This window comes from Chionomys nivalis, chromosome 8, assembly GCF_950005125.1.
Source record: "Chionomys nivalis chromosome 8, mChiNiv1.1, whole genome shotgun sequence".
Taxonomy (NCBI): Eukaryota; Metazoa; Chordata; class Mammalia; order Rodentia; family Cricetidae; genus Chionomys; species Chionomys nivalis.
Window position 1 is genome coordinate 53,381,543 of NC_080093.1, and position 27,345 is coordinate 53,408,887.

The 27,345-nt window shown below is 47.0% G+C and overlaps 1 protein-coding gene across 6 annotated transcripts in view; it reads right to left on the bottom strand.

Moving 5' to 3' along the window:
• The window catches only part of Shank2 (SH3 and multiple ankyrin repeat domains 2), a 441,540-nt gene that overhangs the window by 407,178 nt on the left and 7,017 nt on the right, over positions 1–27,345 (bottom strand). For all 6 annotated transcript variants that reach the window (XM_057777152.1, XM_057777154.1, XM_057777151.1 and 3 more), the window contains exon 2: positions 7,826–7,926. The gene's annotated coding sequence lies outside the window, so the exon portion shown is untranslated. The remainder of the gene's footprint in view (positions 1–7,825; positions 7,927–27,345) is intronic.

Below are 27,345 nucleotides of genomic sequence, written 5' to 3' on the forward strand. Positions count from 1 at the left end.
CTGAGAGCCTGGACATGCAGGGGACAGCTGTCATCTAGGGAGGACAGGGGCCTAGTGCCTCCTGCTTCTCTGTGAGTCTCGGCTGAGTTCTCAGCACAGCTCAGACTGAATGTGTACATAGGAAGAGGAAAGGGGAGGGGCAGAGGAGAGAAGAGATAGGGGCAAAGAAGCCTGGGGGTTGGGGAGGGGTCCCCTCCTCCACCAGGTGGAGTCAGTGTACTGGGTAAGCCTCCCACCTGATATGTCCAATAAACTGAAATAGATTAAAAAACACCTATTTTCAAATGCAGGGCAGCAATGTAGGAAACAAAGTAAGTTCTGTATTATTTCAGCTTTTTCCCTAAACAGTTTCCAGGCCACCGTGTGTAAAACACCCAGAGTGGAGGTAGTGGGCTAGGAGCACAGGGAGGCCCAGGTGACCCTGAGTCAGGGCGCCATTGCCTTTGCTTGTACACCAGCTGCTGAGCCTACCGACTACAGTGGAGAGATCCAGTGCCAAGCACACACAGGAGGCCTGTCCGAACCCACAGGGACAGAAACAAAACAGAAGATGGGAATCTGGGAAAGAAAGCAGCAGAGAACAGCAAAGGAAGGAGGCGAGGCATGGGAGGGTTGGGCAAGAACAACCAGAATGTATTATGCCCATGTATTAAATTGCCAAAGACAAACTTAATTAATAACAAAACATCACATTCACCCACAGGAGTCACCTCAATGACAGTCCATGCTCACACAGAAAGGTCACCTCGATGACAGTTCATATTCATAGAGTGATCACCTCAATGACAGTCCATGATCACACAGAGGGGTCACCTCGATGGCAGCCCATGCTCACACAGAGGGGCCACCTCGATGACAACCCATGCTCACACAAAGGGGTCACCTCAATGGCAGCCCATGCTCATACAGAGAGGTCACCTCGGTGACAGCCAATGCTCACAGAGGGGTCACCTCATTGACAGCACACATTTACACAAACCATAGCTTGCCAAGGGATAATCCACCAGGCCCAAAACTTTCTCCAGAGGTGACCACCAGAGTCCACTGTGACCTGACTACATCATGAGGATAACAGAGTGACTGTCCTGGGGACAGATGTCATCTCTAGTACATGCAGAAAACAGTGGCCAATAGCTTTGGCTCTTCTTACTCCAGATGTGTGGTGACGGTGCCTCCCGGTTTCACCAACACCGTGGTATTTATAAGAACAAGTCACAGGCACACAGCCTGTGCCTTTCTTTATTTAAGGGATTCTACCTGCTGGTATTTGGCACCAATAGGCACAGGGTAGGGGCGATGAGAAGGCAGGACACGGTTCCCACAGAAAGCTGAGGAGGAGGCGGTGTACTCTGGACAATTAAAATAGCTTTTCTTCTTATGAGGGTGGAAACACATGGGAAGCAACAAAACAGAAAAAACAGAAAGTTCCCCCCTGCCAGCGCTAACAATGCTGTGGACAAGATGTCCACAGCTGAAGTCTAGGTCGCATACATGCATGCGTGCACACGGGCACACACACACACACACACAAACTAAAATTTCACAAAAAACAAAATAGTTAAATTGCTTATTAAAATAGATATAAACTTCTATAAAACACCTACAGATGGAATGTTTGAAAAAAATCTGTCAATCCACAATAAATAAACCACACCACACTTGCCCACATGTTAGTATAGATCAAATTAATTTCAGCCCAGGAACATAAACTTTTAGAATGTGCTAGAACTACAGCCCAGAGGGGTCAGAATTATCCCAGCTACTACTTTAACTCATTTTATTTCATGTATATGAGTGCGTGCCTGTTCATATATCTGTAAACCGTGTGTGCTTAGTGCATACAGAAGACAGAAGAGGGTGTCAGATCTCCTGGAACTAAAGTTACAGACGGTTGTGAGCAGTCATGTGGGTTCTGGGTCCTTTGCAAGAACAGTCAGTGCTCTTAACTGATGAACCATCTCTCTAGGGGCAGATGACCTGGGATAATCCTGTGTCTTAGGACAACAGGTTGAGCGCCCCTGATGACCCACTCACAGTTTTAACTATAGCCTGTGGCCACTTACATGCATTGCCCCTCATCCTGAAGGCTGGAGAGCTAACTGGATGTGTTGCCGAGCTCCCCCAAGGCTTTTGTCCTGCCCTGCAGATGGTGTCTTCTCCCAGTGTCCTCAATGCAGCCTCCTTTGTGCACTTGTACCCTAATCCCAGTCACTCACCACGGTCTCTAGCAGTGCCAAGTCAAAGTGACAAGGTTACTAGCTAGAGGGCTCCAGGCCCAACACACATCTGCAGGCCCGGCAAACATCTGCAGACAACAGAGCCATTCTAGGCTCCAGGCTGGGACTGAACACAGCTGTGGTACTTCTTCAACCCACACAGAGGAGACCCAAGACACAAACCCAATCCAATGAGGAATTAAGGCCTGGAAAGAGTCTCATGTCCCATGTTCCGACAGCAGTGGCAGCAGGCCATCTCCTAGTCCACTGCTCCCAGCCTGGTGTCTCTGGCCACATTTCTCAAGGATGCAGCGACACAGCCACATAGCCACACAGACACACATCACCTCACATTCCAGAGACAGGAGTCTGGAATACAGATATGGTCAGGGTGAGCACCTCCAGTGAGAATGTCAGAAGCCTGCCCTGTTCCACTAGGGACTGTTTTAACAGTGATGTGATCTCTAAGGGTCTCCAGTGGGTCACAAACTGCTCTCACGGTCATGCCCATCATAGGGAAAGCAGATACTCAGCACTACAGCAGGTGAATGTCACCTCCATGGTAACATCCCTCCACCACCACCACAACCCCCCGCCCTCCATTCTTATGTGGTCCCTCTGTGTAGGTCCATATCCCAGTTACCTCCTATAATCCAGTCCCTGTGTATCAGAATCCAGCCTCCTGGCTTCTTCATACTGTGTCACCTCCTTAAAGGGCCAGTCTGTAAACAAAGCCAACTTATGCTCTATGAGGGGACACAGTTCACTCCTTCACAGGCCATTATCCAGTACAGGTGGGCCAAAAGCAAGTTCCCGCCTGCCACACTGGGAATCTGGATATAGAGAGGCCCAAAGCCTTACCAGTGTTCAGTGTGTCCCCAAGACCCCAAGACAGTATGAAAAGACAGAGACTCAGGCAACTGAGGGGCAAGCTTTGCACTTGTGGTGACCACCAAGGCCACTTCTGAGAACGGTTCTCTGCAGGAGGCTCTCAGGTGCTATGTACTGGGCACAAGCTCCCCACCGAACCATACAACCATGTAGAATAAGCCAGTCCCTGTGCCAGAGAAGCCCCTGGCAGATGGACTCAGGTAGGGGCCCCAGGCAGAGGGACAGAAAGGCCCAGCCCCTTGAAGGCCAGGAGACATGTACAGCTATGGCAGCCCCACATGAGCAAGGATCTTGAGGTAGACAAATCCTGGGTTCCAGAGGAGTGGCTGCCTGCCCTAGGGTTGACCCTAGCTGTGGATATGGACGGTCACGCTGCGTGGGGCCATCTAACCCATTCCCTTGGGGGATGCTCTTCAGTGCTGCCATGGAGGCTCAGGCCTAAGGTTAGGTGTGAAGCCAACTTAAGAACCACCCAGGAAGTGATTTTTTTCTTATGCACCACACACCTGCTCACATTTGGCAATGAATGCTAACCAGCAAGTCTTTTTAATCCAGACAAAAATACACCTGAAGGACTGATGCAGATGACAGATTTTTGCACTAAAGACCAAGTTAAGAAAACTGAAATCTGAGTTGGGGGAATGGCTCTTAGTTTAAACAACTTGCCTTGCAAATGTAAAGCCTGGGGGTTCATAATCCCCAGAGCCCATGCAAGTGTCGGGCAGGTGTGGTGGCCCTCCTGTAATTCCAGCTTCAGAGAGCAGAGACAGGGGACCCCCAGGGCAAGCTGGCAAGCAGAACTAGCCATATTGGTGAGCTCTGGCTTGACTGAAAGACAATCAAAGATTACTTTAACCCCAGAGGCCTCCCCACCTACAGATGTGTGTCCAAACACAAGCAAAACATGCACACATATGCGCACATGGAAAAAGGGGGGGAGAATTTAAAATTATTTTAGAATGTTCCAGAAAACTTAAGATTTCCCCTTACCTTCAGTACAGTGAAGCAGATGAGAGAAACTCAAATACTCAAGACAGAATGTTCATTTAGACTCTAAGGAACTTCGGATCTGTGGGCGAGACAACAGTACTGCTCACCAAGACCTACAAGCGGAACACACTCACCAAGACCTACAAGCAGAACACTCATCAAGACCTACAAGCGGAACACACTCACCAAGACCTACAAGCGGAACACACTCACCAAGACCTACAAACGGAACACACTCACCAAGACCTACAAACGGAACACACTCACCAAGACCTACAAGCGGAACACACTCACCAAGACCTACAAGCAGAACACACTGGTGAATAGAGCTCGCCAACTGAAGAAATGCAGAGCTTTGGAGACATAATTCTAAATCAGAATCCAAGCCACCAGTGCTGGATATGGTTTCTGTTGAGGAGAAGCCTCGCTGGGGATCCAGGACAGGCATTGGCATGAGGTATCCCATGGAGGAAGGCAGCTGTGACACACACTGAGGTCCTAAAGCCAGACCAGAGTTTCTCTGTCCCAGACTCCTGCTGAGAAGGGAGGCGTGCAGGGTTTTGTTTATGGGTGCTGGGAATTTAAATTCAGGGCCTCATCCTACAACACAAGCTCTCTTACCCACTGAGCGATCTTCCCAGCCCCACCCTAGACATTCTGTGGGAGGAGACGAGCCATGTTTCTATCGTCCTATCCAGAGGACAAGGGGTGTTCAGTGTGCCTTCAGCGGCACCCAACAGGGAGCCCTGGGAACTTACCTCCTACCTTATGCACTGTGTTCACAAAAGCTAACCCTTCCCACAGCCTCAGTAGCCCAAAGATCACAGGACAATGCTGCCCATCGTCCTTGCTGCCCACCCAAGAAACGGCCATCAGGCGTTCCCACAGTAACCAGTGTGCTGTCAAGGGAACCTGAGCCCTCGGCACCAGATGCCCACACCTGTCTTCTTGCTGAGTGAAATGAAAGCCAGAGGCTTGAAAAGCTGCCTGCTCCCCCACCATGCCCTGTGCAAGCCTCCAAACATCCACTCCCCAAAGTACCAAAGCTTGGTCTCGAGCACCAGAGGTTTGCTCTTGGAAGTCAGTGCCACAACTCTGAACCTCCAACAAGATCCACGTAAGCAAGACTGCACTCCCTCAACCCCTCAAACTCCAGACAAGAATCCCTCTGCATACCTCAGCTCCTGTGGCCTCAGCTGAGTCATGGCCATATCTTTATCATCATTATCACCTTGATCATCATTGTGTGCATGTAAGATGTATATACAAACACATGTGCTGTGATACACATGAACTGCTTCATGGAGTCTGTTCTCTCCTCCTACCATTCTGAGGTGCTGAGGACCAAATTCAGGTCACCAGACTTGCACAGAAAGCACTTTACCCACCTGACCCCATGGCTGCATTTCTCCAGGCTCTGTCTTGGCTTCATGAGGCTCTTCCTCCCTCATTAGGCTTCCTTCAGCCTCTATGCAAGGGCTCTGACGGTACTAGGAGACTAGCGAGAGTATCCAGGCCATCTCCCCCTCACAAAGCCCTCAACTCAGTCATGCTAGCAGCTCCCTTTGGGCCACACAAGCTCAAGGGATTGGGATTCTATGAGTTTAAGGCCACCTGTCTGTCAACCTGGTGGCAAGTTCCCCAAGGCAATCTCAGAGAGGATAAAGATGGTTTGTCAACTTTGGTAGGTCCTTGAGTTCAGCTACTGTCATCCAGCTGAACAACACTCACTGAGAGAGGGGCATTGGCTTCTATGGTACCCAATGACAGACAGGACCCAGATCCAGATCTAGCTCTGGGCATCAAGGGGACAGAATGGCCAGATTTAGCTCACATTTCACAGACAGCATTAAGACAGGAGAACAGCCCCTACTCTCCAGAGCCGAGTTCCTAAGAAGACAGGGACACATTTCCTGTCCACACTCCAACCAATCCTAGGGTCTCCAGGCTTCATCTCCCAGCAGGCCCCACATCTAATTACAGGCCTACAGACCAACATGTCAGGCCTACAAAGCATGGTCTCCTGGCAAACATGTGGAAGTGCTGAGCACTAGGCTAAGCCCCAAGGAATCCTGGGGTGAGTCATTCTCTCCCCAGCAAGACAGCCAAGAACCCAGGACTCGGACTGGAATAGTGGTGATACCCAGCCACCATTTCTCTTCACTGGTGACATCCAGCTGCTGCATCCAGCCCTCTGTACAAGAAGTTATTCACCAGAAGCCATCATGAGGGTCTGAAGTACCACCCAACCATCCAGCTCTCGGCACTCAAATTTCTCAGAACAAAGAAGTGGGTCAACCTGCCGCAGCACAGACAGCACCACTGGTCTGTTGATGACGGTCAAATGAAATCCTTCCAAACCATGATAGGACAGCTCTGCCTACCCACGGGGATGGCCATCATCAGAGAGCACCCACTGCGAGGCATCTGCCCATGAGAAAGGAAAATGCCCACCTACATTGCATAGCTATATAATACACGCTATGCCTCCCCAATTGCATAGAAAGAATGAAGCTCAGATATACACTACAGCATGAAGCAGACATCACACTCTGGTCAGATCTGATTCCATCTGTGTCGAGTCCCAAGTCTACACAGAAAGCCTGGCGGTGGGAGACAGAGTGTTCAGTGGAGTGGAGTTTTCTTCTGGGAAGCCACTAGTAATGGCCACATCACAGAGGAGAAGCCACCAAACTAGCCAGTGAAAACTGTTACAATGGGAAGTTTGTGTTGTGTGGATTTTACCACAATCAACAAACTAACATTTTAGTTCTAGAAAAAGGCAGTGGGCAGGCACCAGCCCTGGAACCGCAGTCTAAGCCCTGAATAAGACCAAAACCCTGAGCCCCCTGCCTCCTCTCCACAAACAGAGGCACTGCCAGCCCCACCCTTCCACATCTACTTTAGGATCTCTCTCCCACTCCTGAAAAGACCGTCCCAAGCATGGAGGACCCTCTGGGCTAATGAAGCACTGGTGGGTGTTTGGGACACACGCAGGTAGAGAACATGACTTGGGATAATCCAGAATGTTTCGAGAAAATGAAATATTCAAAATCATCTCTCATGGGCAGGCCCAACCTTTTGACATTGTGACACAGTGTTATTACAAAGTGGACACTTGAAGGCCACACAGTAGGGGCTAGTGAGCTGAATTAGAAGATAAAATATAAAGTTCCTACCACCCAAGCCTGAGGACCTGAGTTTAGATCCCCAGCACCCATGTAAAGCTGTGCACATCAGCACACATCTGTAACGCCAGTGAGCATGACAGCACACATCTGTAATGCCAGTGAGTAGGGCAGCACACATCTGTAACGCCAGTGAGCATGACAGTACACATCTGTAACGCCAGTGAGCATGACAGCACACATCTGTAATGCCAGTGAGTAGGGCAGCACACATCTGTAACACCAGTGAGTAGGGCAGCACACATCTGTAACGCCAGTGAGCACGGCAGCACACATCTGTAACGCCAGTGAGCATAAGGGTGGAGAAAGACAACCTGTACTCCAGGCTTAGCAACAAGTCCCATCTCAAAACATACGTTGGAAAACTATAGAAGAAAAACCCCAACACCGAACACATGTACACATACAGATGTGCACCTGTACACACACACACACACACATCTCAGAAACAATCTAACAATGTTTGGGGCTGGTTTATCGTTTTATTTTGGGAAACATCAGCTTCCTGTGGCGGGGCAAGGAGACCAAGCTCTCACTCACCAGAGCTGTCAGCACGTCGGGTCCCACAGGAAGGCTCCTTACAGCAGCCACAGTCTGCAGTCTGGATGGCGGAGGTGGGCAGAGTGGAGAAGTTTCTAAACCTGTGAAGACAGAAGCCAAGGCACTGTTATGTGGGACTGAGAGGGACACAGCTTCCAGCTTTCCACAAATCTTAGTTTTTCTGAGCTTAAAAACCAAGTTATTTTTTTTCCTGTAGACAAATGGAAAACTGAGCTGGTTCTCTTCCCCAGGACAGCTGGTCCCAGATGCCAGATGCAAAGCAAATAGGGAGGTGGACCATGTGAGTGTCCTAGGTTCTTTCACCTCATCATCCCATTCCCAATTGTTGGGTAGCTATTACCTCAGGGAGGCAAGAGGGACCCATGGTGCCCAGGACTAAAGAAATTAAAGCTGAGGAAGTTAGAAGCCCAGCGAGAGCCCAGCCAAGGCTGTATGAAGAGTGGCAGCGCTGGGGAGAGGACTCATCAGTGGAGCTGCCCGCAAGCTGTGCAGGAAGCCCCCGGGGTGCAGCTTTCCTGAGTCAGCTATGCTGCGGTGGGGGGGGGGGGCTTTCCGGTGACAGTGATGGCAGCTGCCTTGAAGTCATCCATGCTCCTGCAGATATTACTCCCACCCACGGCTCCTGTGAGTAACTCTCGTGCATCTTCCTGTAAGAACTCTTCACACACGCTCCTGTTAGTGACCTCACTGGTCCACTGAGTTAGACACTGGTGCAGTGATTTCTTTGGTCTGTGCTTTGGTTACTGGTACTCTATCCAGAGAGAACAGACATTGCTAATGTTGTCCAGGAAAAGTCACACGATCATGTCAAACCCGCCAGAAACCCCAGTGGGACAGGAGAAATCCCATAACCAAAGCCCTCTGTCTTCAGTCAAAGGACATTTTAGCAACTCTGGCCAGACACCTAGAATCAAGAACTCTACCAGCCCCAGCAGCAAGTTCATGTAAGAGCTTGGGCTCCTACTCTGTGTGGGTGTACCAGGACCCCTAACTCTGCCAGTCAGGGAGGTGGGGAGCGGGACAACACCACTGGCATTAAGGATCCTCTCCTCCCCTCCAGGGTTGGACTGGCTATCTCAGCAGGCTGCTTCAGTGCGGGTCTTCCCTGCGCTATGGCCTAGCAGCAGAAGTTAAGGAGCGGCAGAGCTGCCACCACTGTCCAGGGACAACAAGGCGACCCCACCAATGCTATCAGTAGAACTTCCACACCTTCCATAAAGACAGAAGCTTTTCCAGGTGGGGGTCTGTAGGGGCCGTGGACTCTAGCTCTGCCTGGAGGAAGTAAGCAGGGCTCATGCCCACCTTCTCTACGGAGGCAGCATTAGAAAATAAGAGCTAGCTGAGGGTGGTGATGCATATCTAAAATCCCAGAGAGTTGAAGACAGGGGGATCAGAAATTCAAGGCCAGCCTTGACTATATTGTGTGTTCTCAGCTAGCTACATTGAATCCTGTCTTAAAAGTGGAAAGGAAAGAGGAAGGCAGAAGAGAAAGAAAAGGGAGATAAGAAACTCATGAAATTTTATAACAAGTTACAAAATTATTAAATGTGTGAAAACTAGTGCCAATAGAAAAGTCTAGAAAACAAATTGAGGAAAACAATGCCTTAAATGTAAGGCATGGACCATGAAAAAGGACCAAACTTCTCATCAAGAACCATGGAGTCAAGCCTGGTGGTGGTGGCGCTCATCTTGAATTCCAACACTTGGGAGGCAAAGGCAAGTGGATCTCTGTGAGTTCAAGGCCAGCCTGGTCTACAGAGCTAGTTCCAGGACAGGTAGGGCTACACAGAAAAACCCTGCCTCGAAAAGCCAAAATAAATAAATAAGTAAGTAAACAGGCAAATAAATGAAACCACAAAGTCAGAAGAGAGCACAGGACTTAGCAAGGGAAAACAGAGGGAACTGCCAAATGCTCTGTGTGGGAGAGGAGCAAAACAAGCACTCGTATGGATCTGTCACCAGCAGCTGTGTTGTCAAGGTGGCCCAAGTGGGGCCACAAGATGGTTCAGCCGGGTATAGGCCCGAGGACCCGAGTTAATCTCCAGAACTCACCCGGCCTCACAGCTTTGACTGTCAACTTGACATAGCCTAGAGTCACCTGAGACGACAGTCTCGACTGAAGGAGTCTGACCTAGGCACATGTCTGTGGAAGACTGTCTTGATTGTTAACTGATGTAGTAGGGTCCAGCCCACTAAGCATGAGCCTGTGAGTGAGCCAGAAAGTTGTGTTCTTCCATGGTCTCTGCTTCAAGTTCCTGCCTGACTCCCTCCAACTAAGGACTGTGAGAGACCTGAAAGCACCAGCCATAGGCACTTTCCTCTCCAAGTTGTCTTTGGGCAAAGTGTTTCATCACAGCAGCAGGAAGGAACAGCACATCAGGGTGCAACCAACTCCACAAAGTTGTCCTCTGACCTCCACGTGTGCTCTACGACACATGTACCACACACACACATTATACACATTATACACATACATGCATATGTATACAATAGTAATAAATGCAATATCTTTTAAAGATGGCTAAAGTAACCTCTTCAAACAAAGAAATGATTAAAGAAGCAGGACTATGAAGCAGAAAGGGAAAATGCATACAATGAGCAAAATATACAAAAAATACGCAATCTTCCCCTTCCCAAATTTCCTAAATATGTTTGACAGTTACATAAAAAACTGTAGCATGTCTGATATGACTCTAAATGTATGCAGAGGAAATACTTGGCAGTTATAAGTGGGAGGGCAGAGGGCCACCAAAGGACATGAAGTGTATTACTCATACTAGTCTCGCAGCAAGTGGTGCTGAAGCTGTGTGTACAGTGCCTAGAGCAAACACTTGGTTAGGGAAAAGACGCACTCGAAAACACTTCTTCACGCAGATAAGCCAAAATGAGACCCTATAGCCCATAACCCATAGAGAAAAGGAAAAGAAAACAGAAAACCTCAAAGAACTAACATAAGCCCTTACATGCAGTAATTCCATTTAAATGTAAGTGATCAAAATTATGCTAAGTAAAAGACAGGGCAGCTTGTTAAAAGAAATAATTATATAATGTTTACAAAAATTCACTTCCAATATAATGCCATAGGCAGGCAGAAAATAGAATGATGGAAGACACATTTTTGCAACATAAATCCAAGACAATCAAGATGACTATGACAATAGTAGATAGAGCATACTTGATGAAAAAACGCAGAAATGAACATTATATAATGATTAAAGTGGTAATTGGCAAAGAAGCAGCAATCCTGATATATATGCAAAAACAAGAGCATCAAAGAGCATGAAAACACTGACAGGCTAATAGGAAAGGGCCAATTCCACACTTAGTCCCACCCAGAACAGCACGATACATTCTTTTCATTTGCTCATAGGAATCCACAGTTCTCAAGGCAAATATTACAAATGCATAGGAATCTCAAATTCCACATTCCTACATTACAAAACCTGAAAGTAGACAGTAAATTTTGCAAACACATAGGCAACTCTGGTGGACTGGAGGCCATCATATCAGGAAGATAAGCCAGGTACAGTAAGATAAATTCCACATAATCCTATTTATGGAAGTTAAAAAGTTGATTACATAGGATCATAGAGTAGAATGGGGATCTCAAGAGTCAAAGACATGGAGAGGAAGGAGGGAGTAATGAGAAGATGGATAACAGACATCAGAACACAACACAAGAAAGAAGCAATCCTAGAGGTATAGAGCAAATAGAACAATTACATCCTATAGTTAATTACATGTTTCAAAATAACTAGAGAAGGTGTTGAAAGTTCCAAATATATGAAAACAAAAACATGAAAAGGTGGAAGTGTTAATCACCCTGATTTGAACTGTGTACATATCAATTCTAAAGTTATACCCTATACACAGAAAAATGTTGAGGTATCAGCACAGACCACACAGATAACACACCCTAGGGATGATACAGGAAGCATCATCACAAACCACAGACAAATCACCCAGGGACGATGCAAGAGACATCAGCACAGACCACACAAATAATACACCCCAGGGATAATACAGGAAGCATCACCACAGACCACAGATAAACCATTCAGGGACAATGCAGGAGGCATTATCACAGACCACACAAGCAACACACCCCAGGGACCATACAGGAAGCATCACCACAGACCACAGACAAACCACCCAGGGACAATGCAGGAGGCATCATCACAGACCACAGACAAACCACACAGGGACGATGCAGGAGGCATTAGCACAGACCACACAGGCAAAGGCTATGACAGAACACTATAATCAACTTCACACCTGTATGTTTCATAGAAAGAATGAAATAGGCCATTTCATCAAGAAATGAAATTACAATCTGCCCATTGTGAATGGAGAATATAAATAATTTCTATACTGATTAGGAAATTTAATTCCTAGTTTTAAAACTCATAGTTTTGTAAGAAAAAAAGGAACCTCCAGATACACCTGATTTCACTGAGGAAGTGCATGAAATATTTAAAGGAGAATTGAAGTGAGAATAGGAAAGGGAGGGTGAAAAAGACCAAAATATATTAAATACATGTATGAAATGCAAAAAAATGTTTTAATATATTTGTAAAAGAAGAATTAGTAATTCAAACTTTACACAATGTCCCCCAGAAAACAGAAGAGGAGAGAAAACATCCCAATTCATTGTAAGGAGCCCTTCAGTAAGAACAGTGGTGTCAATAACAGAAAAATAATAAAGTTTTATGAAAAACCTTGCTTACCAAAACTAGATGCAACAACAACAGAAAACAAAAGCAAAAAACAAGAGATGAACATGAATTCCCAATGGGAAATCCTTGAAAGTGTTTACAAATGGAGCTGGAGCTACAGCTCAGTTGGTAGAGCTCTTACCTAGCATATGCAGCCCTCAGTTTCATTCCCAGCAGTGCATAAATAAAGCACGGTAGGTGGTGTGCAACTGTAAGCATAGCACTTGAGAGGTAGAGGCAGTGGGATCAGAAGGTCAAAGGTCACCTTTAGTTACTTGATGAGTTCAAAATCAGCCTGGAATGTCTGAGATTATGTCTGTCTCTGTGTGTCTCTGTCTGTCTGTCTGTCTGTCTGTCTCTCTCTCTTTCTCTCTCTCTCACACACACACACATACAATACAATATTTATATGTTTATATAAATAAATATTAGCAACTATAATTCAGTCATATATAAAAATAAATATACACTATGATCAGGTTGAATTTATTGGTTCAATATTTTGTTTTAAAAAGTTAATTTTTAAGAAGTGTCATCCTGAAAAAAAAAATTAACAAAATTCAGCATCTATCTGTGGGGAAAAAAAAAAAAAAACTCTCCTAAAAATAAGATGGGAACTTCCTCAACTTAATAGACACTATCTACAAGGAAGCCCTTCAGCCACCAGTCATTAAGAAGCCAAGGAACTAAGTGCTTTCCAGGAAATGCCTGTACCCTTGGGGTGAGGTGAAGGCACCAGCTGTCCCTGCTGTTGCGGAGCACCAGATGCTCCCACGAGTGCAACAAGGTAGCAAAGGTAAAATCAATCTAGAAGCAAATGGTCCCTGCTTCTCAGTTACAGAAAGCCACAGGGAATCTAGAAACTCAAAAATCCTCCAGAAATCATACACAAGTCATGGAGGTCATGAGATACAAGATGAGCACTCAGGCCCAGCAAGATGGCTCAGCAGGGAAAGAAGCTTGCTGCCAAATCTCAGGGCCTGAGTCCAACCCCTGGGTCCTGAATGGTGGCTGGAGAGAACTGACTCACCCAGGCTGACCTCTGACTTCCACATGCACAGCATAGACACAGGCACAATTAATAACTCAATGAAAAAAAAACCAAGATGAACATATAAATATCAAAACCAACTCCACATAACACAATGTTACAGAATTCCCTCCCCTCCCCCAAAAAAGAAATACTTAAGGGGACATCAAGATGGCTCAGCAGGTAAAAGTGCTTGCTGGCAAGCCTCTGGACCTGAGTTCAACCCTTGGGTCCTGTGTGGTGGAAGAAAACTAATTCCCCCAATTGATCTCTACCCTCCACGTGCACACCTATGCCACCCCCACATGAATATAAAATAAATCAGTAAGTGTAAAAAATAAAATTCTTAGGTATAAATAAAGCATTTTAGGAGGTGTGTTCAGACTCTACACCATGATTAAATAAATTACATATTTCTTTTTTAAAGATTTACTTATTTTTATTGTATGTGCACAAGTGTTCTGCCTACATGTATGCATGTATGCGTACCATGTGTGTGCAGTGCCCTCAGAAGTCAGAAGAGAGCATTAGATCCCTCGGAACTGAACATAAAGACAGCTGTGATACACCAAGTGGGTGCTAGGAATAGAACCTGGGTCCTCTGCAAGAGCAGTCAGTGCTCTTAACTGGTGAGCCATCTCTCCAACTTGTCTAACTCAATGGGAGCCCTGGGCTGGATTGTCAGCTTACATAAGTACACACATGTACACACACATACAACTGCAAAACAAAAAAAAAGAAGAAAGAAGAATCCATGTACCCAGTTTCAAGCTTTATTGTGTAGCCACAGTAATCAAGTCTGGCTGGTTCTGGTGGAGAGAGGAACACAGTTATAGACCTAAGTGGAGAGCCCAGGGAATAAGCCACATGTGTACATACACACATGTGTAAGTGCACACATGCATGCAGGCACACACACACACACACACACACAGAGCTGGTTCCCAGCAAGGGCACAGACAGTTCAGTGAGGCAGGGTCGTTTACAGCAAACAATAGTAGAAGGGTTGCACATGCGGAGGAAAAATCAGAGTGCCAAACAAGCTTGCCTTGAACAGAGTTTCATGAAACTGTATAATGGCTTCCATGAGGAACATGAGACCTGACGCTTTCAGAAGAACTAGGACGAAACCTTCCGGATGCAGGTGAGGCGGCACCTGCTTAGATCCTGCAGACAGCGTGCTCCAGGAATGCAGCAGGAAAGGCAGGAACCACAGGGAGACCAAAGGCTCCCCTCCTGACACAAACCACAGAGTGAACATTTGCAAGTCACACGCTTGAGGGTGCAGAGCACTCAACACTCAGCAATGAAACCCCAAAGCATGACAGTCCAGGGCAGATGTGGGGAACATGTGGGGCAGTGTTTTACAAAGGAAGAAACACAGAGCCCTAAGTCCCCCGGCAGCTGCTCATCCCCAGCCAAGGACGGTGCCAATGCCACCCTGGGAGGATTAGGGAAGGAGCAGAACCAACACCAGAGACACCTGCATGGCCTCATATGGTGCCACACAGTAAATTAGGGGCCCAGGTCCTTCGGCAGGTAAAGAAAATGTGGCAGATGCATAACGGAGTATTACTCAGCTGTAATGAAGGATGGAATATCTTTAGCAGAATAACGGAGTATTACTCAGCCGTAATGAAGGAATAAAGTAGATGTGGTTGGATATTAAATGAAGTGAAATGAGTCAAACTCAGAAAGACACTGGCTCATTCTCTCTCCCGAGGGAATCCTAGAAAGAGTCTCTGAGAGAACAAGAATAGTGGGAGGCAGAAGAAGAGAAGGGTGTGGTCGAAGTGAACGACAGCTGGACGAGGCACCTTTATGACGGCCATTTCCACATATCACAACGATAAAGGGGCCTCACAGTCAACACACTCATCACAATAAGCTATGACTCTACGCCTACCAGGATAGCTAAAAGAAAAAATATTAATGCTGTCTGTTGTCAAGAAAGCAGAAGAACTGGATGGAACTGGATCATACAGACATTGCTGGTGGGGAAATTAAATGGAAAACTGTTTTTAATTTAAATTTGATTTGGAGTTTGAGTAGTGTGTTTGTTTGCTTTTTTTTTTTGCTCCCTTTTAAAATGTTTATTATTTATTTATTTTTATTTTATGTGTGTGGGTGTTTTGCCTGAATGTATAAGAGGGCATCAGAGCCCCTAGAACTAGAGTTGCAGATTGTTGTGAGCTGTCATGGAGGAGCTGGGAACTAAACCCAGGTTCTCTGTAAGAGCAGCCAGTGCTTTTAAACACTGAGCCATCTCCCCAGCTCCCCTTGCCTAATGTTTTGAGGTGGGCTCTCACGTATCAGACTGGCCTCAAATTCAGTATGTGGCAGAGGATGACGTAGAACTCTTGATGTTCCTTCCTCTACTTCCAAGTGCTGTGATTACAGCTGTGCCCCTCAAGCAGAGTTTTGTTGCCTCTGACACCCCGTCACCCCATTCAAACAAACCATGGGGGATTCTTCACCGCAGTGCTCAGGAGGGAACCTTTGTCTGTGGGTATCTACATGGAAAGGAAGAAGTGGGCCCAGGACACAGCTCCACAGCAGAGTGCCTACCCAGCAAGCACTCAACGCCCAACACCAAAAGGAGCTGCTAGAAAAATCTCACCTCAAAGGTAGCATAACCTTCTGTCCAACAGGTGTAGAAAAAAAAAAGGCAGACTAAGATGAAAGGCCCAGAAGGAATGGAAACAAGACAGTCAAAGCAAAATCCATCCAGACTAGACTGGAAAAGCCACGGAGGATCAAGGAGGGCCAAGTTACTTATCTGAAGAGCTGGACAGCTAGAGAACCTTTCTCTACTGAAGGAAAGCATGGGGGCCTGGGTGGCCAATGACAGAGAAGAGGAAAGGCTGGGGTGTCCAGCAATTGAAGGGGAAGGACAGTACTGGGAACTGACCACACCAGGAAACAGGGAGTAGGGATCTGAGAGACTTCGTAAGGGCATGCCTCTGGATGGGAAACAAAGTCACAGATTCCATTCCCAGTACCTCTACTGAGCAGTTCATAACCACAACCACCTGGTATGACAGACAGCTCCAGGGCGCCCAACACCTCAGGCCTCCATGGCCCTGAACTCTTCTGCACACACAGACACAGACAATTTAATATTTTTGTAAAGAAACAATCTGGGCAGATCTCTAATGAGAAGAAACTGAATTAATCATTTGAAAACTGCCACAAAGAAAACCTCAGGCCAAGGTGGCCTCTCGACAAATGCTAAGTGCTGAAGAAACTCGGGCCGATTCCTCGGTCTCCTCTGAGAATGGAAGTGAACACTTCCCAACGTGTCAGAGGCCAGTACCATCCCCATCCCAACCTACACCACACCCCAAGGCCTCTTGAGAATGCACCTGCAGAAGCTGAGGAAATCCCAGCTGTTCCGGAGCAGGAACAGGGGACAGTGAACCCTGCCAAGCAGGATTAATCCCAAGAGGAGAATGTCCAGGACTCAGTGCCGCACACCACACTAATGGAATAAATGGCAAAGAGGCGATTAGCATCTCAACGGCAGCGAGAAAAGCACTTGCCGGCTCCAACACCTTATGAACTTCCTCAGCCCAGTAAAGGGTTATTACAAAACCAAACCCTCAGAGTGAGAGATGACATCACCCCCAGAATTAGGACCAACCAATGTCCACTCTTGACAATGCTACCCAACCCTGTCCTGGAGGTCAGCAAGACAATATGACAACAAAATGGAATAAAATACTGGAGAAAGGAGAGGCTCACGGGCCCCAGCTACTGGCAGTCCTGGCTGCTGGGGGAGGAGACCCTTTTTCATTGTTTTGGCCTTGGCTGGGTTGCCCATGCTCCTGCTGACAGCTCCATGCCTGGGCCCACACAAACACCCTATTGAAATTCAGTGGTCAAGAAACAAAACCAGACATAAAGGTAGAAGGGAGACTCGCCGTGAGGAGCAGGACTGAGCGCGGTTGGATGTGGATAAGTGGTGGTGAGGATGTGTGACCAAATGTATTATGTACGTGTGAGACTGGCAAAGAACAAATTAAAATTTGAATATTCTTAAAGATGGATATTTAAGGTCCCATTTTCCTGAGCCTGGACTTGCAACACTAAAGAATCATGTAAACCTAGTATTTTATTAAAAAAAAAATTTAATTGAATGAAGTTTATGCCCTGGCAACGCTGAAGCATGCATGGGCAGCCCATATATGGCAGTTCTGTTGAATTTCTCCATATTGGATTTCATGGTCTAAGTTGATGAGGATGACTGACCAGGTCTCTTCCTAAGTATTTTATAGGCTTTCAAATAAAGGTATACATACCTATACACATATACGTGGATATATACATATGTATATTATGTATTTAATTTTTAAACCAGACTTATTTATGTGTATGAATGTTTTGCTTGCAAACACATATATGCGCCACATGCATAGCTGGTACCCAGAGGCCAGAAGAGGGTGTTGGATCTCCTGGAACTGGAATTACAAATTGTTGTGAGATGGCACATGGGTACCGGGAACTAAACCCAGTTTGTCATGTATCAAAGTACATATTTTAAATGAAGTTACCTTCCTCCCAGAAGCCACAGGTTGTCCAAATCCCCGCACTGGGTAAGGGATACTGTCTTTTCCTTCCAGTTGTTGGTCGGAGGTGTTCCAAGACTCCCTCTGCTAACAACACAAGCTGCTGTCCATTGCTCTTGGCTACCACCAGCACCCAGTGATAAGACCCTATTGCTTGTAGTGGCATTTCATTGGTATTTTAATAAATAAAGCTTGCCTGAAGATCAGAAAAGTAAAACATTCATACTGATCAGTCTTACAGACCAGGCAGCAATGACACACACCTTTAATCACAGTAGCCACACTAGCTTGCCATAGAAACCAGGCAGTAGTGGCGCACACCCTTAATCCCAGAACTAGAGAGGACTATAGGACTCGAGGAGACAGCTCTCAGTCACAGTCTCATTCTGAGGCTTCCTGGAGGCAGTATCACCATTTTTGGACCAAGGTTGAAGTAAGAATCAGTGGCTAACTGGTTTTCTTTTCTGGTCTTCAGGTTGAACCCCAATATCTGTCTCTGAGTTTTTGTTAATTGTGCTTCAATTGCTGAAGACACCACATACTTTGGAAGTGAGCTGGTACCAAAACAGAAGCTTCCTCCCCACGGGAAAGCTTTCATAGCATCCAAAACTGCTGTGTAGGCTCTGAGGGAGAATGTACTCAACAGTATGCCCAGCTATGAACCTCGTGGGCCATGATGGTGACGGTCACAGCAAAATACACTGTGAATGCAATAGTGGCACGAATATTATGGAGGACCCAACCACTTTCTGTTTGGATTTAAGATCCACTCCACAGGAGGAAACATACATCAGATATTCTGGCCTAGAATTCATGATGGGGAGATCACAGAACCCGGGTTGGGGGAACTTGGCTAAATACATACAGTATCAAACTGCCTCTAAATATTTATCGTTATACTCATAGATTAGATCCATCAGAGAAGCTTCTTGCGGTGGATAGCAGTCAATACAGAGATTCCTAATCTGTCAAAGTGCAGACAATAAATGTCTGGGAAGTGCTCAACCCCAAATGGGACATCTACATCACATCACCTATCACCAAGGCTCAGGAAACATTGCAGAAGAGGAGACAATATGACTATAAGAACCAGAAATCAGGAAAAAATGTGGAACTATGGTATTTTCAGGATATTTCAAGGCCATTGCACCCTTGAACCTGGAAACTGTGGTTGCCTGCAGAAAATCAAGCCAGTCAGCATCCCAGCATGGGTGACAAAGAGCCTTGGGAGTCTCCACCCTCTACCCTGCCACCATAGATGAGAAATTTATTGAGAATGTCTGGCTTCTGAGGAAAGGAAAATCAGATTTTTGGTTTCTTTGTTTGTTTCAGGAATGTAGCCCTGGGTAGATTGACCATGCTTCAGAGGATGGTTCATGACCGTGGGCATTCAGGTACCACTAACTCTGGACTCCGTGGGTGATAAAAGGAGAAAGAGAAGAAGAAGACATGAAGTTGGGGTGGGGGAAGGAGAGGAGGGAGGTGTCTGGAGGAAGTTGGAGATGAGTGTTGGGGTGAACATCAAAGTATCATCAAAGCACATTGTAAACATGTGGCATTCTCAAAGAATAAATAAAAAAATGTAAAAACTGCTCCTGTAGTATATATTACAGACTAAAAATAAATAAGTAAATAAGATTAGAAGGAAAATTATCTAAGGTTGGCATGAAGCTTAGTGGCATAGAACTTGTCTGACTTACAGGCCTGGCACTGGAATGAGGGAGAGGGGTAGGAGAAAGAGAGGAAAGAAGGGAGGGAAAAGGTGGGAGGAAGGCAGGAGGGGAAGAGCAGAGAAAATATCTATAGAAGAAGACACCATACTGTACACAGCAACCCTAAAGAATCCACCAAAAACTATTACAACCAATAAACAGGCTTGGCAGCTCAAGATACCACCAAACATCCAAACATCTTTTGCATATCTAAGGCAGTGAGTGTGGAACCTGGGGCCTAGAGCTTATTAAACAAGGCCTCTATCATCAAACCCCAGAGACTTAATTCTTTTCCTTTAAGATCTATTTATTTTTATTTTATGTTTCTGGGTGTGTGCCTGTATGCATGTCTGTGTAGCACATGTGTGCAGTGACCTCAGAGGCCAGAAGAGGGAGATGGCTGCCCTGAAACTGAAGTTACAAATGGCTGTAAATCGAGATAGGTGCTAGGAACCAATCCTGGGTCCCCTGCAAGAGCAGCCAGTGCTTTTAACTACTGAGCCACCCCTCCCACTCCTTATCAGATCTCCATGCAATCTGATAGTGAAATTAAGAAAACAGCAACATTTATCATCACATTTTAAAATTAAACTCGTGGAGAGGGAGAGATGGCTCAGTGGCCGCAGCCTAGATGGAGGAGGAAGTGCAGGACACGCCTCCCAGGCAGGGCAGGGCCTTCCCTGCAGCTGCTGCAATTGGCTGGAGCATCCTTCCCATTATGGAGCGCAGGAGTGAGAAGAGGCTGGTCTGGAAAGACAGATGAGGCCCAGAAGAGCCTGGCCTGGCAACAAGCGTCACAGGGTCCAACCTGGGACAAACCTCATGTACCACAGAAACTACACACAGACTTAGGAAGGCAGGACCTTGAGGCTCACACACCCACTGTGCCCTGTTCCCTGTTACTGCATCACCAAGATTCCCGTTAGAGCACAGAAAGTTCCAGTGGCTGGTGGCAGCCAAATGACACAGCATACAGAGCCAGGCACAGAGCCGGTCTTCTGCAGCTGTGAACGGTGGGATTTCTGGCGTATTGTGAATAACTTATTCATTCAACAAACGCCCATTCCAGCAGTATGCCTATTACCACCCGTGCCCATTGTCTCAGTGCGCATGGCCAGTATCCTAAGAAGTGTGTGGACAGGGAATGTCCCAGCTTCAGCCATGATGTCAACTCTAAAATTATCAGCACTCAGTTACCCCCAAGGACCACCCTGGATTTCTGAGGACATTCAACTAAGCTGGATTGCTCCCTCCTCTAGGGAGGCACCTGCCTTGTGATATCCCTCATCCTCACTTTGTGTTCCTCCCTTGTGGGGTGACAGCAACCAGCCTGCAATATTTTTCTGTATTCCATGTCTGTCCCCCATATTCCTCTCTTTGTCCCTCAAAGACAGCCTTCCATTTTCCCCCACCCATTCCCAACAGCCCAGACCCAGCAGAAGAACAAAGTTAGATTATGACCAACGCCAGGTGAGGGAGGTCTCAAACAAACCCACGAGCCACAGACTTAGCTGTTTATAACCACACTGTCACCAGGGCCTCATCATCATGCACTTGGGTGAAGCCTCTGAGACAGCTAATCCTACCTGTGTCTTCCCTAGACTAATCTTAGCATGCAAGCACTCCTGGTCTCCCATCTTACAGGAAAGAATAGTGATGCTCTTTGTCCTTTCTGGGTGACAGGCTTCAGAACAGGAGAGGCAGGGTGTGGAAGGCTATAGAGCCAAGGCCTCTAGGGACTCTCTTTATGGTTCCCTTCTGTCCATCTCATAGTCAGTCTCTATAAGGAAGCTCTTCCACCCGTGCCCCAAGCATCATGGGATGTTCTCTCTTCCACTAGCCTCCCAGGGACTAACTTCCACAATGCTGCCTTTGTCCTGGAGGTCCTTGCAAATGACAATTCCCCGGCAGATATCCAAAAACAACTTTGCTGTCTCCAGCGCTACTGACGGAACTGCCTAGCTTCTTTATCCCTGTGAAACGATTTCCCTTTGGTCATGCTAGAATACACGAACTCAGTTTGGCTTCCATGGGCCTCCATGGGATTTCTTTGGGTGCATTTTCTTCCACATTCTTTTTAGTTTCTTTGGATTGGTTTGGGCCATGGTTTCTTTTAAGGTCTTTGGTCAAAATCAAATAAGGAGAGAATTTTGAAGGTGGAAAGATAAAAGTAACTCCTCATAGGCAAGGAAGGCTCATAGAACTCACCAGATTTTCACCAGCTATACCCAGCAAAACTGTCCTTCACAGGTGAAAAGGAGACGGAGATTTTCCCCAACAAGAAAAAGTGAGTTTTTTTTACCACTGACCTACAAGAAAGGCTTGTCCTTTCTTTAGGGAACTCCTTTAGGGAACTCTCCAAACTGAACAGAAACTAAAAGCCAAGAGCACCACACCAAGAATGAAACTCACAGGTGAGAAATAGCCAGAGACTGTGCAAAGCTCTGCCGTGCTGCAGTGGAGGTAGGAAGCCCTGTCTAACCGCAGGACGAGCCTCAGAAGGCCAAAGATGACTCAAGGGTGCACAGCAGGAGATATGAACCGTCACAATGGTTGAAAACCAAGTCAGAGAGAAGTTAAAGTGTTGAACACAACTTATCTTACCAGTTTAAATAAACTGTTGTTAGCTATTTTACTTAAGCCTCAGTCATATACAAGCATGTGGCCTCAGAATTTACAATATGGTTACGCTTTTGAGAAAAAAGTCCCATGACCAGAGAGATGACTCAGCAGTTAAGAGCACTTGCCACCCTTCCAGAGACCAAGACTCAGTTCCCAGCACCCACATGGTGACTCACAACCATCCATGACTCTAGTTCCAGGGGATCTGATGACCTCTTATGCCCTCCCCAGGCACACACGGTACACATACATACATGCAGACATGCTCATCACATAAAATACAGCAAATAAATCTAAAGGAGAAAGTCATGGGGCTGCAGAGATGGCTCAGCTCTTACAAATGCTTGCTTGCTCTTGCAGAGGACCCAAGTTTGGTACCCAGCACCCACATCAGGTGCTCACAACCACCTGTAACTATAGCTCCAGGAGATCTGACACTCTCCTCTGACCTCCACAGGTTCACACACACACACACACACACGTTCACATACCCTCACATATACACATAAAAATGAAAATCTTTTAAAAAGAGAAGACAGTCACCCACCCCACCCAACCCTGCAGGTGGATTCAGGCACTTCCCTCCCCTGACCCATACCCAGGTTTGAGCAATGGTGCACGGCAGGCCCACATTCCACTCCCTTCCCGTTCTGGTTCTTTCCCCACTCCAGGCAGTGTACGCTAACGGTACCCCTGCCTGGACAGTCTCACAAGGCAGAGTCCCTGATCCCCGCCCATCTTGTCACTGCTCCAGCCCATGTCACACAGCTCCAGGAAAACTTCTTCAACCAATCCTCCTTCTGGAAGTCAACACCTGCAGAGACCTCGCTGAGATCCCATTCCCTCTTGTCCACTGCTGGACATCAATGCACTCCAAAGCAAATAGCTGTCATCCTCACGAGCTCAGCTGTCTCGGCAAGGAAAGTCATGACAGCTAGACGTGACTGTTGGCATTCCCTGTCAGGGAGGAGATGGGGAGGCTGTGGGACCCTCACCTGAGTATTCGGCCACACCTCCCCATCAGCTGTGTGCAACTCTGCCCTAAATTACACATGGCCTCAAGGCCCCTGGGAAGGGCCAGAGGATAGGCGCTGAAGGACTAGGAAAGAGGCTCCATCTATGTAGCCATCTGTAGCCATTCAGAAGCCACCATCCACGCTGCATATAGACCTTGCCATGTGGCTGTGTTAGGGTCCTCTGTGCTCCTGTAAGTGCAATAAGTTCGTTGGATCCCAGGGTAAACTTCGGTGGAACTGACTTGGTTTGTCATTGGAACCTAGAAAGAGGGGTAAATGTTGCCTAGACAGCACCCCCATGCCAATGCAGGAAATTTTTTGACATCCAGCTTGTCTCTCTTTGAAAACTGGTCAACTGTTCTGTTTGCACCTTCTAGACCTCAAAGGCACTATCCGGCCTCCTCCATTCTACAGCCTGGAAGGTGGCCCTGCCTGCCTCTACAATCCTAGATTCTGAAACCTTTCCTCCAGATGAGAACCCTTGGTGACCATCTAGAGCCCCAAACCAAATTTCAAATATATCTCAAATGGCAAGAAAAGAGGCATTTACTGTTACAACTCCCACATAGCACACCTGACTCTCAAATCTAGGTCCTGCTCTTGAGGTTGAGCAGCTCACTCCCATGATTCTCAGTGTGTGATCCAGGAAACTCTAAAGGCTCCCCATGGCCCTTTCAAATCATGTTCGCAATAATATTAAGATGTAATTAATTTAATAATCGTCTCACGCTCCATGTACCCTGGACTGTGCCAGAGGCTGCATGAGTGAGACCGAGACAGCAGGTTTCGGCAGCAGAGACAAGAGGCCAGCTCTGCTGCACAGTCAGGCCATACAGAAGCTTTGCAGAAACAGTCTGGAGTGATGTTCTTCTAAGCGTTGCTTTCATTTTGGAAAATACTTGGTGTTCTAGTTTGCTCCCTGTAGCTCTGACACAAAAACTGACTGAAAGCAACTTGGAGATGAAAGGGTTTATTTAGCTTACTGTTCACAGTTCATTGTGAAGGGAAGTGAATGCAGGAACTCAACAAGACAGGAACCTGGAAGCAGGAACTGAAGCAAGGCTGGTGGGGAATGCTGCTTACAGGCTTGCTCCTCCTGACTTGCTTGACTTGCTCAGCTTGCTTGCTCTTTTTGTTTCGTTTTGTTTTGTTTTTTCTAAGACAGGGTTTCTCTTTGTAGCCCTGGCTGTCCAAGAACTCTCTCTGCAGACCAGGCTGGACTCAAACTTAGAAACCCACATTGCCTCAGCCTCCCCGAGTGCTGGGATTAAATGCCACCTGTTTTGCTTTAAGTAGCTCTGAATCACGTGCCCAGGAGTGGCATCTCCCACAGAGGGTGTAGCCCTCGCACATCAATCTTTAATCAAAAATGTCCTACAGATTTGCACACAGGCCAATCTGATGGAAGCAATTCCTGGATCAAAGCTGTTTCTTCACAGATATGTCAAGTTGACAACAAAACCACGGCAGTTGTGTTGGGACCACAAGATGGCTCAGAGTGTAAAGGAACTTGTCACCAAGCAGAATAACCTGAGTTTGATTCCAGGACCTACATGGTGGAATGCAAACCCCAACTCCAGCAGGTTGTCCTCTGACCGCCATATGTGTACATTCATGCACGCACACATGCACACACACACACTTAATAAAGTAAAATAAAATGTAAAAAAATTAAAGAAATAGATTTCATTTGTTTAGAATTACTATATTGTGGGAATTTTTATGTTAACAACTAATAACTTTAATACTAATGTTAAAAATATATGAATGCATATTTAAACTTTTCCTTTACAATTTCCTTTTTAACTTTTTGATGAGGCCAAGAATGGAATCCAGGGCTGTGCCTACACTGTACCGCCAGCCCGCATCCACAACCCCCTCTCTTTTTCCATTGGTGGGAATTTAACTCAGGTCTTGCCCGTGCTAAGCAAGTGCTCTATCCCTGGGTCTTACTCCCAGTCCTCTTCCCACCTGTGACAGCACTGTCAGTAGACGAACACAAAACACTCTCTGCGTTCCTGAATCCTGGTGTAAGAGATCACAGGAGCTCTGAGACCCTAAAGTGTCTTGGCCCCAAGTTTGAGAATCACAACATTTCCCTCCAATCAGAAACAGGAAAACAAGCCAGCATTCTCCCAGGAAATGTAGTGACGAAGGCTTCTCATGATGGGGGGTGACTGCCTGCTCCCATCCCAGCCATATGACCTTTATCAGACTCAGTATTTTCTGCCTCCCTCTCTTTATCCCAGAAGAGGGAGGGTGTCATGGAACCTGTGTTCTCAGGGCTGGGATGAGGATGATGTGGCACTGAACAACCAAGAGCTCCCCACACAATATCACGACTACTTTCCCAGTATGGTCACTGTGAAGGTCCAAGAAAGAGAGAGAAATGGATGGAGACAGCCGGGAGGACTCTTTTGACCTGAGATGACCCTGGCTGTCCTAAAGAGCAGGTGAAGGGAGGGCAGCACCCTGTGAAACCAGGTCCGTGATGGCTAATGTGGTCTGTCAGCTTGACGGGATCTACAATCGCCTAGCATGCCTGCGACAGAGTTTCAGTTCGCTTAGCGGAGATGGGAGTGTGGGCAGAACCATTCCGTGGGCTCGGGTCCCACAGAGAACAAAAATGAGAAAGATGAGCACCAGTGTTCATCTGCCTTCTTCCTGGCTATGGATACAATGTGACCAGCTGTCCCACACTCTTGCCACCATGACTTCCAGGCCATGGTGGACAGCATCCTCAGACTGGGAACCAGAGCAAACTCTTCCTTCCTTTAGTTGTTTTTGTCCTGTGTTTGTCACAGCAGCGAGAGAAGTAACTAATACAGGGCCACAGCCACCCCGACCCAAACTGAGCTAAGGGTGAAGCTGCAGCCACAGGAAGTTAGCTCCCCATTACTGAAGCCAGACTGGAAGCCATTATACGTATTGCAGCCTCAGGGTTAAGTGGCCTGGTGATTTGATATACACATCTCAACCCCTTCACCTACAGTCTCTCCTACATCCCCCAAACCTTGTCAAAAGCAGGTCATCTCAAAAGGACCAGAGCAGACAAGAGGAGGGTACAGCCCTGTCCAGGCAGAAAACCCACAGCCACCCAGCATGAACCATAGAGGCAGGAGGCCAAGACATTCCCCACCAGGACCCCCAAAGACTCAGAACAAACAGGAGGTAGGTGTTTTCTGTTGCTTTGACAATGGGCTGTCCCTGAGTTCCAGGAATGGCGGGGTTACCACCTCTTCCCTCAAGGAGCTCCAGAAACAGGCGTGAGACATCTGTCCTTGTGTGTAGAGAATTATTAACAGCAATCCCTGGCCTCGCTAGGACTTCAGGAATGTCCCTCTCTGTGTTTGTTTTCAATAGAAAATTCACTATGTACCCATGGCCACTCACCCCCATGCCCTCCTGCACCCAGCTTCAGCAAACATCCTGGAAATGCCAACCTGAGTTGCATAAGGTCTGTGCCTCCTGTGGGGAAACCCGTCACTCCCGGGCCCAGAGTGTCCAGCTGCTGGGTCTCCAAAGCCTCTGATGGCAAGTGCTGTTTAAATTCCTTCCTTAGGGGAAGGCGTAAAGAATGTCCACCCTCTCAAGGTCCTAATGACAAACTAAAGTTCGAGGCCACCCAAGTTCACCCCAAGATGCTTACTGGGCTTGCTTACACCGCATGCAGAAGGATAAATGGTGGGAACATGGGGAACCTCAGGGTGGCCACACTGGGAAGCCTTCACCCAGCAGGGATGGTGACTTCCCCAGAGAAGCGCAGATGGAGCCCTCTTTCCCTAGCCTTTCCTGGCCTACACACTCTAGCTCCTCCCTGAGACACCAAGGCACAT